Source organism: Chenopodium album, chromosome 8, assembly GCF_948465745.1.
Source record: "Chenopodium album chromosome 8, dcCheAlbu1.1, whole genome shotgun sequence".
Taxonomy (NCBI): Eukaryota; Viridiplantae; Streptophyta; class Magnoliopsida; order Caryophyllales; family Amaranthaceae; genus Chenopodium; species Chenopodium album.
Window position 1 is genome coordinate 41,844,916 of NC_137841.1, and position 14,533 is coordinate 41,859,448.

Genomic DNA, 14,533 nt, shown 5'->3' on the forward strand with positions numbered 1-14,533 from the left:
GGGAGCGTTACTTCGTTTTTGGTATTTATTGTGTTAGTGTTGAATAAGCTTGCGGGAGATGGCATTATTGGTATATTTGTTTGATATTTTGTGACTTCTTGAGTTTATTTTTGAGAGTAGGCCACTCTTTTGCTTCACTTAGGAAATATCACCAAAATTTTCAAATTTTTACCCCGCCTTAACCCTTAGCCTTACGTTATAGCCTAATAAAAGACCCTTGGGCTTTAGTGGGGTAGGGTCAAAGAACGGTGGAGGGAGATAGACTTCAAACCTATGGAGAGGGTATGCATAGTTGAGATGTCGGGATTATTTTCTCAAAGTTTTTCATTTCTTTATCTTTTTCCGGTTCCTTCGAGGAATCATGAGAAGCTAGCTTAAGGGTTGATTTGAAGCTAGTGGAGAGAACGCGGCCCGATTGGTTGGGGCTAGGGTGGATTGAGTCCTCATTAGTTCTCTATGCTTAGCATATGTTATGTTTCAATCAACCATTGACATCTTGGAACGTGTATACATTTGTCTATTTAGAAAGGTTTGCATTCATTGGTGCTTGTTTCTATCTCTCGTCCAAATATGAACTTTGTGTTTTCTTTCTCTTGTTATGTTTCTTTTTCTTTTCTTTTTATTTCCTTGCCTTGGTTTTTCTTTAGAGTTGTGGGTTAAACTCTTAGGACACCCTCACGAGAGCACACTCGTCCTCTAAGGCGATCTAGGGGTTTAAAGGGCTTGTCTTTAGTTGCTAAAATTGACCGTGATTCCTACGAAAGTGAGTTAGTGTACATTCTTTTCTCCTTTAGTGTCTTAGTTTTGCTTGAATAATTCACTCTCCTTCTCTCGTGTTTCATGTTAATTTGCTCGAGGACGAGCAAAAGGTAAGCTTGGGGGAGTTTGATAAGTGACTTTTATGTCACTTTTAGGGTGTTTATTGAGTCATTTTCCGGCTTATTTTCCAATAATTTAGCCCATTATGTCCTTTATTTCTATTATTTGCTTATTCTTGTCTTTTATCTTTATTTTGAGTATTTTAGTATTTTTTAATAGTTTTTAGTTTATTTTCGTATTTTTAGTTAATTATTCATAGTTTCTCTCATTTTATTTATTTTCTTTTAGTTTTTAGTTTGTTTTATTTTATTTTTTGTTATTTCATTTTTTTTTATTATTTATTTATTTTTAGCTTTTATTTTACTTTATTTGTCTTATCTTATTTTATTTTATTTATCTTATTTTTATTTTTATTTTATTTTATTTTATCTTTATTTTATTTTATTTCGTGGTAATACCCTCGTGTTTGTGGTTGTAGGTGTTCCGGGTTTCAAAGTCATATTCGTGTTCGGAGGTCCAAGGTTCGAGGTACAATATTTGAGCCAACCCCTGCTGCCAGCTTAACCTTCACCACTCCAATTGCCTATTCTACACCACACACTCCTCATCATCTCCCCTGCTCCATCTCCTTAGCCCATTTCGCACCCAACTACTAACCCCCTAGTCCGCACCTCTATCCCACCGCAACCAACACGCAGCCACCGTCAGCCACCATTCATACTCACCACGCACTCCAGCCCCTAAAACCAACAGCAACAATCTACAGCCTAACACCGGCACAAATCCACCAGCCAACTCCCCTGCTCCAACTCTCCTTTTCACGCAGCACCTCCAACCAGACCCGCTTCCAACTACGACCACAGTCGCGCCAGCCATCCAGCCTAAACTCCTCGCCGTCAACACCAAGCAGCAGCCGCAGCCACCAACAACCCACACCTCTTCCACCAGCCACCAAAATCACCAATTAACCACCACACAAAACCGCATCCACCCTCAAACAACAACCAGCAGCGCCACCCAAAAACCGCACCAGCCATACCTCCTTCACCAATTCGCACCAATTAAACCACCAACACCACCGTCACCTCCCATTTTGCCACCAAACCGCCAGCAATTTCCACCTCAATTCGACCCCCGCAACGCCAATTTAACCACCAGCCCTTCACCCACAATTAACCACCCAAATCTCCAACCCAATTACTCACCAATTACAGCCGCATTTCGCCCAACACCCAAACTCACAGAGCAGCTACTCGCGGCCCCGCAACCCTGTCAGAAAGCGCACACAATTGGAGTCCAAAACAGAATGGTACAGTAGCTTTGCGCGACTGGCTGTGCGACCTCTGTGCGGGCGCGCAATTGTGGGTCAATCACGAGCTTCTCACGTGGTTGTTTAAAAAATCGAATGGCCTTGATCGATGCTCAATGAGATGCGATGATGATAATGCTGATGATTGCGATGAACGGTGATGATGCGTGAATGGTGAAGATCAAAGAGCTGAGAAGTCATGAAAGGGAGTGGGATATTGGTCTGATGGAATTCGTGGGGTTGGAGAATATTGGGGATTTTTGTTTAACTTTTTCCTTTTTATTTTCTTTTGAGTTTTTTTACTTAATTATTTTGTTTAGTTTTATTTTCTTTTTATTTTTCTTTTATTTATTTAGCTTGTATATAAATACCCCTTTTGGGGGTTATTTTCTAACAACTCTTAACATTTTTATTTTACCCTAGATTAGATTAGTTTAGCCTTTATTTTCTCTCTCTTAGGGTAAGGAGTAGTGTAGAGAGAGAAAGCTTGGATTTCCATGGAGTTTTTGAGAGGTTGAAGAAGCAACTTTGTGGAACTTCTTCTCATCTATTCAATGAGCATTTTCTAACTTTCTCTCATCTTTATTTCTTGCTTAATTCTTGGTTTTTTTGCTTTTTTTTTATTAATTTGAGTAGATTAATTAGTTTATTTGTTTAATCTTGTTTTTATTGTTATTTTACCTTGTTTTCCATGTCTTTCTTCATTATGTTAGCTTAGATTTTGTTCTAGGGAAATGGATGAAGGTTATGTTAATAAATTGAATGATTGATTGTGATTAGTATGGAATTGTTTCTTGATTATTGTGTATGGATGATGATTTTATGTATTAGAATCTTTCTAGCTAATTGATTCTATGTTCTTAATTGTGCTTTCAATCGTTTGTGCGAGATTGAGTTGGTTGAGAGCCCTAATTTCTTCCATACCTTTGCTAGGCTAGTTGCACGAGAGTGAATTAGTTTAGTAGGATAATTAACATGCTTAATTGTGCGAGAGTGAGTTAAATGTGTTGATTGTTCCTAATCAAGGTCATTTTCATCTAATTGTATGATGTTATTGAATGTATTGATGTAATAGGATTCCACTTTCCCTGGTTTTAGTTATTTGTTCTTAGTTGTGTTTAGTTGAACCTCTCTCTATCTCACAAGCTTTCCTAGTAGTCTAATTAGCACAAATTGATACACTTAGTCCTTTTGGGTTCTTCCCTTTACTTGCCACTAACTAGTTTAGTGTAAGTTTAGGTATTATAAATTTCTAATTTGGTTAGGGTTAGTAGTCCCAACGACCTATCTATTCCCGATCAAATTTTGGCGTCGTTGTCGGGGACTAAGGCGTTCATTAGTTTGTGTTGATTAGATTAGCTAGGTTCTTGTATATAATTTGATTTTGTTTGCTTTTCTTTGTTCTTTGTACAAAAATGGCATGCTTATCTTTTCCTCAATTTTATGGTGAACCCTTCTATGCTTACTTTGAAAGACTAGATGGTTTTCTTAGTTACCATGGGTGTTCTCTTAATGATACTTGTGGTATAGCTTATTAGGGCATGAATGAGTATACTAGGGGAATGGTTGATGACATGAATAATAGTAGATTTTGTCATTTGTCTATGCATAATTCGTGGGATTTCTTCACATGGCTTGCTAGGGATTCTTTTGATAGAGAATCGCATGTTTCTTGCTTTGACTCTCAATGCCAAGATTCTTTTAATTTTTTCATGAATTCTCTTGATACTTCTTATGTTCCTTGTGATAATCCAAGTATGCAAATTGACACCTTTCCCCCTTATGCTCATTTTGATGAGGTTTGTGCTAATTTTGATGATGTGCAATTTGACTTTGATCATGAACCTCAACCCAATAACATTGATGCCCAAATTCTTTCTTAAATGCAATATCTCACCCAACAACTCCAAGAGCTTCAAGAGGAACAAAAATTGAGAGAAGTGAGGCTTGCCCAAGTGATGAGTGCTTTGGTTGATGTAAATGGATGTGAGGCACCTCATTTGGAGTGTGACAGTGTTTTTGAGAATGATGTGGGCCAAGGGTGTGGAGTTGAGGGGAGATTTTCTTGTGATGATAGGATTTTTGAGGATTTTGATCCTTTTCATTCCCCATTTGAGCTTGATTGCCATCCTTCCCCTTATTCACCCCCTTTGAGAGCTTCCCATGGTGAGGATGTGAGTGAGCCATCTTCATGTTTGAATGAGGGAGTTCATGAGGATGATGATGATGAGTTTGAGCAATCAAGAGATATTGAGAGTTCCTTGAGTGATGGTGGAAGAGTTGTGAATAAAGTAAATGTCGATTTTGAGGATTCCAACCCCCTTCCCCATCTTGATGAGTCTACCTTGAATGTTTGTGACCCTTCTATCCATGAGTCTTTGGACTCATTTGAGGTTATGGCTAGTACGTTCATTGAAGGTGTAACAAATCACTATAGCCTTTTGAGAGAGTTCATTGGCAATGCTTCATGGGAAAGGGATGAGTTTGAGAGAAACCTTTATCCTTTCATTCATGGTTTAGAGACTCTAGGCTTTGAGGATCGTGAGGGAGTTGTTGTTCATCGTTGTGATAGAGAGGAAGATGAGGTTGTTTCTATTGGAGAATTTTTGTTTGAGGGAGATGTGAGTCATGAGTGTTCTTTTAAGGATTCTATGATTGATTTTCATGCCCTCATTGGTGATGTGAGGCTTTGTGAGACCATTGTTTCCCCTCCCCTTCCTCATGTCCCTTTCTCAAGGAAATTTGACCACATCTCCTACTATCCCATGTTCCTCCATTCTTTTGTCAAAGAGCCTATTGAGGACCCTCTCTTGTTTGATGAGACTTTTCCTTTTCATCCTCTGATTATTGAGGAAATGGGTGATTGTGCCACCCAAAAAGATTTTGAGGAGGTTTTGACTTTTTATTCTTTTCCTTATTTTTCTTGTTATTTCTCTTCTTATTTTCTTGATTTTTCTTTTGATTTTTCTTCTTTCTTTTGGCATCTTCCTCCTCACTTACGTGCAATAATCTTGTTGCACGTCCTCCTTCCTTCATTTGCCTACTTGTTATCCTACAAAATGTGTAGTAGTGCATTTGATAAGCTCTTGCATTCGTTGCAATATTATTTACTAGAGCGGTCTCGCTTGGACGTTAAACAAGATTTTCTCAAGAAGTAACCCGAGGTTTTTATTGCTTTCATTTTCTCTTCTTTTTAGATTAGATTTTCTCTCATGGAAATGTTTGTGTGCCTTTTGCTAGGTACATGACTTGATATACTCTTATGCATTGGTTTGGATCAAGAATCAAGGAAGTTTAATGCCTATTTTTGCTAGCATATGGAAATCGAGATTCAATTAAAGAGGAAATCGGCTTTGAAAGGTTAAATTGGTTCATTTGCGGGTATTTACACCCACCAATATCCGGTAATATCTTTCCTAGCTCTTTCTCTAATGGTTGGTGACTCGTTGGACATGTGTTGGTTTGTTGGGTTGATTTCTTTCTTTTCCCCTCCCATGGTTTATTTGGTTTATGTTTGAGTATATTGTCTCATTCAAGCTTGGGGGAGGGTATTCTATCATGTTTGGTGGGATGTTGATTCATTTATGCCATGCACTCGAGTATATGCATTTCCATGTCTTTTCTTTTATTTTGAAAAATCCAAAAAGATTTTTGTTTACTTTCAAGGTAATTTTGGCAAAATGTGTTTTGTTTGTTCTTATTTTGAGCATTCTATTTTGGGAATTGCATTCTTGAATGTTTTTCTTCCTAAGGGGTAAATGTGTGCACGGTTTGAGAGTGTTATTGGTTGACTCTAGGATACTATTTGCTAAGGTAGTCAGTTAAGAACTTTTAGGGGTCCATGAAGCCTTAGTTCACGGGAATGTGATAAGATGGAGTTGCTCTCTATAGTGGATTTGAAACCCTTGGTTGGTATTTGTTTGGTTATAATCCCTTGTGAGCTTCCTTTGTTCTAGCCTTCATCACCTTGTTGAGCTGCTATTTAGGATCCTTGACTATGCATGTCTTAATCCTTGTTTTGACCTCTAACTCCCAAGATTGTGACCGAGCCACTCTAGCGGAGGAAAAGGGCACCTTTTCTCATTTTTCTTTATCTTCTTTTTATTTTGTTACAAATTTGGTTTTCTATTTTTCATCGACCTACTTATTAACCAATTTGAGCCTAATGTTTCCCGCTCTTGTTTAAACCGCATTACAAACCCAATGGCCTATGTTTACCAACCCTTTTAGTTAGTGAAGAATTGGAATGTGAGGTTTGAGTTTTGAGAGTGTTGATCATGAGCAAGAGAACTTTGTGAATTGGTTTAAGTACGGTATTGAAAATTGAGCTTGAAAAGAAAATGCAAAAAAGTTTGAGAAGAAAGATGCAATTCAAGAAAATCAAATGAAGTTTCAAGAAAAAGCCGTCCATAGTAAAAAAAAAAAAAAAAAAAGGCAAGGACATTAAATAAGTGCATTTTCTAAAAAAAATAAAAAAAAATGAAAAAGAAACAAAAAACACAAAAATCTTTAAGTTTTGTTTCGTTTTCTTCCCTAGTTTAAGAATTGAGGACAATGCTTCGTTCAAGCTTGGGGGGGGGAGCGTTACTTCGTTTTTGGTATATATTGTGTTAGTGTTGAATAAGCTTGGGGGAGATGGCATTATTGGTATATTTGTTTGATATTTTGTGACTTCTTGAGTTTGTTTTTGAGAGTAGGCCACTCTTTTGCTTCACTTAGGAAATATCACCAAAATTTTCAAATTTTTACCCCGCCTTAACCCTTAGCCTTACGTTATAACCTAATAAAAGACCCTTAAGCTTTAGTGGGGTTGTGTTAAAGAACGGTGGAGGGAGATAGACTTCAAACCTATGGAGAGAGTATGCATAGTTGAGATGTCGGGATTATTTTCTCAAAGTTTTTCATTTCTTTATCTTTTTCCGGTTCCTTCGAGGAATCATGAGAAGCTAGCTTAAGGGTTGATTTGAAGCTGGTGGAGAGAACGCGGCCCGATTGGTTGGGGCTAGGGTGGATTGAGTCCTCATTAGTTCTCTATGCTTAGCATATGTTATGTTTCAATCAACCATTGACATCTTGGAACGTGCATACATTTGTCTATTTAGAAAGGTTTGCATTCATTGGTTCTTGTTTCTATCTCTCGTCCAAATATGAACTTTGTGTTTTCTTTCTCTTGTTATGTTTCTTTTTCTTTTCTTTTTATTTCCTTGCCTTGGTTTTTGTTTAGAGTTTTGGGTTAAACTCTTAGGACACCCTCACGAGAGCACACTCGTCCTCTAAGGCGATCTAGGGGTTTAAAGGGCTTGTCTTTAGTTGCTAAAATTGACTGTGATTCCTACGAAAGTGAGTTAGTGTACATTCTTTTCTCCTTTAGTGTCTTAGTTTTGCTTGAATAATTCACTCTCCTTCTCTCGTGTTTCATGTTAATTTGCTCGATGACGAGCAAAAGGTAAGCTTGGGGGAGTTTGATAAGTGACTTTTATGTCACTTTTAGGGTGTTTATTGAGTCATTTTCCGGCTTATTTTCCAATAATTTAGCCCATTATGTCCTTTATTTCTATTATTTGCTTATTCTCGTCTTTTATCTTTATTTTGAGTATTTTAGTAGTTTTTAGTTTATTTTCGTATTTTTAGTTAATTATTCATAGTTTCTCTCATTTTATTTATTTTCTTTTAGTTTTTAGTTTGTTTTATTTTATTTTTTGTTATTTCATTTTTTTTTTATTATTTATTTATTTTTAGCTTTTATTTTACTTTATTTGTCTTATCTTATTTTATTTTATTTATCTTATTTTATTTTAATTTTATTTTATTTTATCTTTATTTTATTTTATTTCGTGGTAATACCCTCGTGTTTGTGGTTGTAGGTGTTCCGGGTTTCAAAGTCATATTCGTGTTCGGAGGTCCAAGGTTCGAGGCACAAAATTTGAGCCAACCCATGCTGCCAGCTTAACCTTCACCACTCCAATTGCCTATCCTACACCACACACTCCTCATCATCTCCCCTGCTCCATCTCCTTAGCACATTTCGCACCCAACAACTAACCCCCTAGTCCGCACCTCTATCCCACCGCAACCAACACGCAGCCACCGTCAGCCAGCGTTCAACTCCACCACGCATTCCAGCCCCTAAAACCAACAGCAACAATCTGCAGCCCAACACCGGCACAAATCCACCAGCCAACTCCCCTGCTCCAACTCTCCTTTTCACGCAACACCTCCAACCAGACCAGCTTCCACCTGCGACCACAGCCGCGCCTGCCACCCAGCCTAAACTCCTCGCCGTCAACACCAAGCAGCAGCCGCAGCCACCAACACCCCCCACCTCTTCCACCAGCCACCAAAATCACCAATCAACCACCACATAAAACCGCATCCACCCTCAAACAACAACCAGCAGCGCCACCCAAAACCTGCACCAGCCATACCTCCTTCACCAATTCGCACCAATTAAACCACCAACACCACCGTCACCTCCCATTTCGCCACCAAACCGCCAGCAATTACCACTTTAATTTGACCCCCGCAACACCAATTAAACCACCAGCCCTTCACCCACAATTAACCACCCAAATCTCCAACCCAATTACTCACCAATTACAGCCGCATTTTGCCCAACACCCAACTCACAGAGCAGCTACTCGCGGCCGCGCAACCCTGTCAGAAAGCGCACACAATTGGAGTCCAAAACAGAATGGTACAGTAGCTTTGCGCGACTTGTTGTGCGACCTCTGTGCGGGCGCGCAATTGTGGGTCAATCACGAGATTCTCACGTGGTTGTTTAAAATATCGAATGCCTTGATCGATGCTCAATGAGATGCGATGATGATAATGCTGATGATTGCGATGAACGGTGATGATGCGTGAATGGTGAAGATCAAAGAGCTGAGAAGTCATGAAAGGGAGTGGGATATTGGTCTGATGGAATTCGTGGGGTTGGAGAATATTGGGGATTTTTGGTTAACTTTTTCCTTTTTATTTTCTTTTTAGTTTTGTTACTTAATTATTTTGTTTAGTTTTATTTTCTTTGTATTTTTCTTTTATTTATTTAGCTTGTATATAAATACCCCTTTTGGGGGTTATTTTCTAACAACTCTTAACATTTTTATTTTACCCTAGATTAGATTAGTTTAGCCTTTATTTTCTCTCTCTTAGGGTAAGGAGTAGTGTAGAGAGAGAAAGCTTGGATTTCCATGGAGTTTTTGAGAGGTTGAAGAAGCAACTTTGTGGAACTTCTTCTCATCTATTCAATGAGCATTTTCTAACTTTCTCTCATCTTTTTTTCTTGCTTAATTCTTAGTTTTTTTGCCTTTTGTTTATTAATTTGAGTAGATTAATTAGTTTATTTGTTTAATCTTGTTTTTATTGTTATTTTACCTTGTTTTCCATGTCTTTCTTCATTATGTTAGCTTAAATTTTGTTCTAGGGAAATGGATGAAGGTTATGTTAATAAATTGAATGATTGATTGTGATTAGTATGGAATTGTTTCATGATTATTGTGTATGGATGATGCTTTTATGTATTTAATTGGTTCTATGTTCTTAACAGTGCTTTCAATCGATTGTGCGAGAGTGAGTTGGTTGAGAGCCCTAATTTCTTTCATACCTTTGCTAGGCTAGTTGCACGAGAGTGAATTAGTTTAGTAGGATAATTAACATGCTTAATTGTGCGAGAGTGAGTTAAATGTGTTGATTGTTCCTAATCAAGATCATTTTCATCTAATTGTATGATGTTATTGAATGTATTGATGTAATTGGATTCCACTTTCCCTAGTTTTAGTTATTTGTTCTTAGTTGTGTTTAGTTGAACCTCTCTCTATCTCACCAGCTTTCCTAGTAGTCTAATTAGCACAAATTGATACACTTTGTCCTTTTGGGTTCGACCCTTTACTTGCCACTAACTAGTTTAGTGTAAGTTTAGGTATTATTAATTTCTAATTTGGTTAGGGTTAGTAGTCCCAACGACCTATCTAATCCCGATCAATGACACTTGTTGATTTATTACTAGTTTGCCTATTTATATTATTTTATCTTTAAAATAAAATGTAGAATTCTCATAGTCCCACATTGATGGGAGAGAATTTCATACTCTTATCATTCCCTATAAATACCCAAGTTGGGATTTTGGGAATGATGCTTGAGTAGGAGTTTAATAGGGAATTGCCATTGCAAAAACCCTTGAACTCATATATTACTCGGGCACTGGTCGGGCCTTGCTAACACTGAGGCAACGGACCTTAAAGTCGGTAGTCGTTTAGCGGGTGGATCTCCGTTGTAGGCCTTCGTGTTTTTGGGGCTAGCTTTCAAGTAAGAGCCCAATCGGTCAGGCGAAGCATGCGACAAAGGTATATTTCCTATTTTGCCCTTTGTGATTATTTTATGCATTAGTGATATTAATTATTGCGAGCGTGATCCTTTGCTCGGGTTTTTTCTGCAGTGAGTAGGACTCACCAAACCTCAACAGATGCGTATATGACACCAGTGTATCGGTGGCAAACGAGTTTGGTAGCTTCCCATGCTTGAAGGAATCCATCGGATGACGTTTTGTTGAGATCATTTCCATGCCTGAGGAAAGTTGACGAATGAGTTTATTAGCTTTCTATGCTTGAAGAAATCTAACGGATGATACTTTTCATGCTTAAGGAAAGTCGATAAATGAATTTGGCGGTTTTCTGTGCTTTAAGAAATCCACCGAATAATACTTTCCATGGTTTAGGAAAGTCGACAGATGATTTTGGTAGTTTTCTATGCTTGAAGAAATCTACCAGATGATATTTTCCATGCTTGAGGAAAGTCGATAGATGATATAATCGTTGACTTCTTCGCCTTAAGAGGTGACAACGACCGACAATTTTCCATGCTTGAGGAAAAACTTGTCTGATGATAAGATTGTTGGGGTTTGGTGAGTCCCACTTACCGCGGAAAAAACCCGAGCCAAGGATCACGCTCGCAATAAATAATATCACTAATGCATAAATACTTATAAAAGGGCAAAATAGGATATTTACCTTTGTCGCGTGCTTGGCCCCACAAATTGGGCTCTTACTTGAGAAGCTTAGCCCCGAAAATACGAGAGCCTCCGAAGGAGATCCACCCGCAAAAACAACTACCAACTTTAGGTCCGTTACCTCGAGGGTAGCGAGGTCCGACCAAAGCCCGAGTATTATGTGAGTTTAAGAGTTTTTGCTAATGCAATGCTCTATTGAACTCCTACTCAAGCACTCTTCCCAAAAACCCAAGATGGGTATTTATAAGCAAGAGGGAGAGTGGGAATTTCTATCCCATCAATGTGGTAGCATGAAATTCCACAATTTATTTTAAAGCTAAATTAAAATAAATAAGCAAACTAATAATAAATCTACAAGTGTCACTAATACATGTAAAGGAAAGTGAGGACCACTTGGAGAGTAGGGGACCATACTTGCTCCCCACTCCATACTCTCCTTGTGCCACATGTCCCTCACCCACTTGCTTCACATTTGCTTCGGCCCTACTACCCGTGCCTTAGGCCTAACCGTAGCCTAGCCGAAGCCCAGCTCCCGCACTTGGAGTTGCGGGTTGCTGTCTTGGCTAGCAAGCCACGCACTCCAAGTGCAGGCTAATCCTAGCATGCCGCGCACACCATGTGCAAGCTACTAGCAGCTGTTGCCTTGGTGTGCTTGCGGCTGCTAGCTGCTGCTAGCCTTGTGATGCTTGAGGCTGCTTGCTGCTGCTATGCATGGTGCACTAGCACGCACCAGCCAGCCACCCTTGGCTTGGCATGGTGCGCATGCTAGCCACCTGTGCTATCATATTATGCCCCTAGCATTCGGACGCTCGTGGCATTCCGATGCTAGGATTATTTTAGGAATATTGTCAATTTATTATTATTTTGCGAGTGTAAGGATGGTGATCCCATCGTAAGGGGGTCCTTCTTTAAATTCCCATGGCCGCTTAAAAGCCTAGGACTTTAAAATTCTTAGGGTGTATCAGGATATTAATTCCTGACTATTTGAGAGACCTTAAATCATAAATGATACTCTCATCACGCTGTTTTGTAAGAAACAAGTAGGAGTCGCCAATGAGTTTTAGGAAAACTGATAAACCTCGTTCATGTCTTTCTTCTATGTGAAGTTCATGGAATAATTAGCACGAATCATAAGTTTACCCATGCCCAAATTGGTCTACATAAACCAGAAATGAGTTCAGGAGCGAGGGTACTAAGATAACGTTCCCTTTATAGGGGAATCGCTATCTTAGCCCTAGTACGTCCTCTACTAGCTCTTCCTTTTTCACAATTTCATTACCAAAAAATATATGCAATGTGATACCTAAAGACTAAGTTATTTGATTTTATTTACAAGCATTAATCACGTAGGAATTACATTGCAAAAGTCGTTATTCTTTGTTTAATCGATAGTCGTGAAAAGAACAAAATTAACAATATTCGCCTTGTCTTAAGTGATAAAACAACAATTAATTATCAAATTCTATTCTTGATTTACAAATAATACTATCTAAATTAATTAGTTAAAACTTTGTTTAAAGTAATTAAACAACACTATTTATTCTATTCAAGTAATTTAAACAATAAAAGAAAAGTGATTTATATAAGTGCTCACGAAACTAACCCTTCTTCTTTTATGTAAAATCTCCGTTTAATGTGTTTATGGAATTTCTTTCTTCTTTTTACCTCTAAGAAATTCAATGGATTAAATTAGGGTTGTAAAGTATTTCGGAAGAGAGAGGAAAAAGTAGTATGATAGTAAGAGAAGTTGAGAGATTAGGGTTTTGAGAATACTAGGGTTTTAATTCTGAATTTTCGATCCCCGTATTGCTGAACGAAGACCCTTATATATAGGCATAGGGATCTAGGTTTAGGGTTTTAGAGCCACGCAGTCAGGTGGCGCGTGCAACTCTTTCAATCGCTCAGGGTGTTGCCGCATCTTAATGAGGCGCACGCAACTGATTGAGTTGCGCTGGTTTGCTGTTTGCCTTATACGAAAACGCGTTTTTAAAACTTCCATAACTTTTGATTGCAAAGTTTTATTAAGGCGTGTGAGATATCATTGGAAATCTCTGAATGTCTACTTTCTAATTCCATTTGAATTAGGTTAAATTATGATATGGATTAAAAGTTATAGCCGTTGGAGTTTAAGGGTGTCGGTTTTGGCCCTGGTTTAGTGTTTTGATCATAATTTCTTCGTTTGGCTCGGAATTGGGCTTATAATATACCTTTGGAAAGCTCTTTGAAAGGGATATCCATCTGTATAAGCCTTTCATGGGAATTTGATGGTTGGTTTATCTGTTTTGCTCGATTTTTTAACAATGTAGGTTCCATTGGATCCAATCATTGCATTTGAAGCATTTGGGTCCGCTATTAACAAAGTTTAAACATGTATGAACACGTTTTAGGCCTAATAAGTAATCGGATAAGGCTCTAAGATAACTTGGTCTCAAATATGGGTTTTTAACTTACTTCATAATGCTTTTTGTAATCTATAAACACTTCAACTTTGATCTAACATGATGAACAGATTTTTGTAACATCATCACACTTCCTTTCGGGACAAGAGGCCAAAAGTAGGTGTCTACAATTAGGCCCCACTTTGATCGAGTCTAGAATAGACAATGATCAAAGTAGTCAAGGAAATAAATCTCAAACTCATTCTGTGAAGTTCCCTAAGAATAAAGAATCTTTCAGAAATATTAAGGATGTCGAAACGATCCTTGGTTCGCTAAGTGTACAAAACAAGTAGCTATTATGGCTAGGAAAAGTTTTTTCCTAGTCTTAACGCGCTAAAGAATCTAGATTGATCCTTTGCAATTGTAGAACGCTTTTACAAGTAAAGGTGTTCTGGGTGATATCAAGTCATGAGAAGAGATCAATTTTAAAAGGATAAAAGGGAAGATTTCCTCTCAATCGTGTCATCGTTGGTCTAAAGTCCCTCGATATGTCATTGAAACTTTAGCCTTACTTTGAAAAGGGTTTTTCGGTATTCGAGCCGAAATGGTCCGATATTCGAGCCGGGTCCGGTATTCGAGACGGATGTCCATCAAGATAGAAATACATGTCTCAGGACTGGAGGCATAAATCCAAATCCAGTGAGAGGGAAGAAAGTCATCAACTCTCTTAGCAATTTTGTCCACAAGATGAGTACACGTGTCTCAGGAATGGGGGCACGTGACTACATAGGCGCGACATCGTCTCGTCGCTTCTTTATACAGGGGGTGATTCGACACCCTATCTTTCCGATAAGTTAGTAAGCTCACTAACTACCGTATTTGGTTCCATTCAAGAAGTGCCTGTTCCTGATGGTTCGGCGCGCCTGTTGACTCGTGAGCTAACGCCTACAGTAATTTTCTACCTTTTAGTTCTGAGAGGTAGATCTCGCAAAGCTTGGGCTGAAGTGAAATTTTACGCAATAC